The sequence below is a fragment of the Alosa pseudoharengus genome, unplaced genomic scaffold (genome assembly GCF_046254945.1).
Source record: "Alosa pseudoharengus isolate Yale_2024_CS ecotype anadromous, Long Island Sound unplaced genomic scaffold, YU_APseudo_1.1 YU_APseudo_1.1_scf_6, whole genome shotgun sequence".
Classification (NCBI taxonomy): Eukaryota; Metazoa; Chordata; class Actinopteri; order Clupeiformes; family Clupeidae; genus Alosa; species Alosa pseudoharengus.
In genome coordinates, this window is record NW_027468848.1 from 9,893,647 (window position 1) to 9,897,507 (window position 3,861).

General features: G+C 44.1%; 1 protein-coding gene across 1 annotated transcript in view; it reads right to left on the reverse strand.

Moving 5' to 3' along the window:
• Positions 1-3,247: 3,247 nt before the first annotated feature.
• The window catches only part of LOC143106525 (tripartite motif-containing protein 16-like), a 21,439-nt gene continuing 20,825 nt past the window's right edge, over positions 3,248-3,861 (reverse strand). Inside the window, exon 8 of the mRNA XM_076270832.1 lies at positions 3,248-3,861. This exon is cut by the window's right edge and continues 831 nt beyond it. The gene's annotated coding sequence lies outside the window, so the exon portion shown is untranslated.

Below are 3,861 nucleotides of genomic sequence, written 5' to 3' on the forward strand. Positions count from 1 at the left end.
TGATGGAGTAGCCAGTCAGATTCCTGTGTGTCTGAGTCAGAGACTAGAAAAGGGGGTTGGATCAGATTGATATGTACTGAAGTGGACTCAACACACTGTGATCATGTGCAGCTATAAGGTACATTCTGTGTTGAGAATCTAAGGACAGTGTTATCAGAATGAATCTCAGTGGTCAGAGTGGTCACACTGAGTCTCTGCAGTTCAGATCAGTGTTGTGTTGAGAGCCATCTGGTCTGGTGTTAAAGCATCTCTGATCTGTGGTCATCCAGTAATGATCAGGCAGCAGACGAGTGTGTTTAATTTGACTGTAATCACAAAGCAGAGACAGCAGAGAGAGATTGAGACACAGCTCATGTGAGGGTGTGGAGATATGAGAACAGCTCATGTGAGGGTGTGGAGATATGAGAACAGCTCATGTGAGGGTGTGGAGATATGAGAACAGCTCATGTGAGGGTGTGGAGATATGAGAACAGCTCATGTGAGGGTGTGGAGATATGAGAACAGCTCATGTGAGGGTGTGGAGATATGAGAACAGCTCATGTGAGGATGTGGAGATATGAGAACAGCTCATGTGAGGGTGTGGAGATATGAGAACAGCTCATGTGAGGGTGTGGAGATATGAGCTCATGTGAGGGTGTGGAGATATGAGAACAGCTCATGTGAGGGTGTGGAGATATTAAAACAGCACTCATGTGTTCTGGTAAAAGTCATGTTTCAGCATGCCTCAGATGGCTGGCTTTTCAGACACAGCACATCAAACCGGTTTTGCAGGTTCATCTGTTAACAGATTGTTTTGTATGGTAAGGGGAATCAAGGCCCTGATTTAATAACACACATACTGATCTAATGTGATGTGATATGAAGATGCTTATATTGGGGGTTAGTTTATGTTAAGACCCCCTGTGTGACTGACTGTGTCCCCCTGTCTCCTCTTTTCTTCTCAGTGCACAGGCAAGAGGGGCTTTCAACACATGTGTGTTATGTTAGTTTGAATATGTACACGATTACTGGTGTTTTGTGTTCCCAAGAGAAAGTATGCCAGAGTTCCAGAATAACTTCACTGATGATTGAACAGCACAACTAACAGCAGAGACATCTGGTTTTATAGTACTGACGGCCAGCTAGTGGTGATGTGATTCCCTGATATGCTGCATAGCTCTCAGCCAGCTTCCAGCAGCTACTCGTTTTATTTTAACACATAAAATAACACTAAACACTCTGCTACTAAAAGTGTTGTTCAGCGGTTGGGGTACAACTTTACTTAGATAGTTTGAATTATGTATTCATTTATTTGGGGCTGCATTACCACCTCGAATGCGGATTATTTTGCTGATAACAGAATGCCGTGTCATCCATAATCCAAACAATCCAAACAATCGGTTCTACCTTGCACAAGTTGTTGCAGCCAGACCTTGAGAAACAGAGATCTATGTGAAAAATCTCTGTAATTCTCCTGTAACATTCATCACCAAGCGCTACCACCCTACAGCCCTACCGCCATCAGTCTCACAGACATTCATCAGCTATTTTGCACATAAAACACCAACACTGTTGAAGAAACCATCAGACGTCATCAGAAGTTTAATTATGTAAGGCCCAATCCAAAACATGCATTCTGCATGCAAGTCTTCAGGGTTTAGCCAAGGTTGTCAAACAAAACATGGACAAAATAGTGACATTCTCCCCCAAGCAGAGGCAGTTGGCTGAGGCTGTCACTACCATCATCCAGAGAATAAAGCCAGTAGAGGAGTCTCTAGAGGAGAGTAGATCTGCTTAGAGGAGTATAAATCCCTTGGGACTATTTTTGACAACCAGCTGAAGTTTTCCTCCAACACAGAGGAAATTCTTAAGAAAAGCCATCAGTGGCAGTACCTGCTTAGGAAACTAAGATCATTTGATGTAAGCAAGGACATTCTAACCACATTCTACTACTCATTCATTAAAAGTGTGATAACCTTCTCCTTCACCTGTTGGTTTTACTCCATTAGTCTTCAAGACAGGAACCGCTTACTACATCAAATTGTTAAAGTATGCTCCAGAATTATTGGACACCCCCTGAGAGCTCTGTCCATCCTCTATATGAACAGCAGACCCTGAAGACTGCCTGTAGGCTCCTTCGCCATCCATCACGTCATGTTCCCTATGTCTGAGTGGCTCCCCTCAAGACGCAGACTCCGCTGTCAAGGCTGCAAGACCCAGAGGTGTCGTTTGTGGTGCGTTTGTGTGTGTGTGTGTATGTGCGCTTGGGTAATGCCTAGACTCTGTTTTTTATAATGGGTATTAGAGTGTGTGTGTGTGTGTGTGTGTGTGTTTGTGTGTGTGTGTGTGTAATGCCATGTTCTATCTATAGTGTGTCTATTTAAAATGGTCTACGTCTTGTCTTGTGGCTTGTATGGCCTCTTTTACAGTATGTGTCGCTGATGCTCTCTGTGTGCCCAAAGCAAAGAGAGAGAGAGAGCAATTCTGAACACAGTCATAGCTAGGGGGGGCATTTGGCCAGATTTTGTACAGTACAGACAGTCCGGCTTTCAAGCCCTCTGTCACACATGCACACACACACGCACCCACGCACGCGCACACACACACACACACACAGAGCAATACTTATCACAGTCACAACTAGGGTGAACATTCAAAAAGGGAGATCCAAGGTCTAACAGGAGCCAAGGAGCAGGACCGGAGCACTCAATGCTTTAACGTGTTTTTATTTGTGCAAACTGACTAACGTTTCGACACCCATGCGTCTTCTTCAGACGCTGACTCTGAAGAAGACAAGCCACAAGACCTTGAATCTCCCTTTTTGACTTCTGCGTCCTGTTCCGCGAGCACCAACCAGGCTGAAGCGCAAGTGACCCCCTTCTAGGGTGAACATTCGTCTGAACATTTTTTCTGGCTTTCGAGCACTCAAAATTCAAAATTCAAAGTACTTTATTGTCTTTGCCACAAGAGACATATGAGGCAGCACCAGACCACAAGCTAAAAAAATCCCTGTAGAAGGCCAGAGTTCCTGCCCTGTGATCCACATACACTCCTATTCTGGTATCTGGCCACTAGAGGGAGTTGTGTCTCTTCATTACTGTGCCTGAATGAGGAGCTGGAGCCAGAGAGGGCCAGACTCCAGGACTGATCTGACCTTTTGATCCTAGTTTCAGACTGACACACACACTCACCCACATCATGGAAACAACTTTAGAAGGATTGCTAAACAAACATGGATTATTGAACTGATTACATGATTCAAAAAGATTAAATATACTCCATCAACAGTAGTGATCATGTGGGCTATTTATTAAAAAATAAATGCAACGTCCACCATAACATCCCATACATATGGTACATTTTGTATGCAAGTCTTTTGGAGCAGCCATATCAGCTATGTTGCAACAAGAAGTGTACATTTCATCATACACCAAACATCTGTTTTTAATCTCTTGAGTACAAGCTCATAAATATCCACTTCTAGTCCACATCACGTAATGCCCCACCACCACACACGTGTTACATATCTGGTCAGCATCTATCTGTATCTGGGGTCTTTACATTTCTGTCCTGCTGTATACAGTGTGGGTCACAACAGCTTCAGAGATTCTGTAGAAGGCCAGACTTCCTGCCCTGTGATCCACATACACTCCTATTCCGGAGCTGGCCTCTAGAGGGAGTGTAGTGTGTTCAGGGATGGATTACTGCACGGGCCTACCGGGCCCAGGCCCAGGGGCCCCTGAAGCCCAAGCCTTTACATGGAATCATTTCCTCAATATCATCACATCAGGATGTAGGCTATGAATCTGATTGAATTTAGTATTGGCCATCCCCAAAATGGACCAGAATACAGAAAATCATATCAAACAAATTAAAAAAATT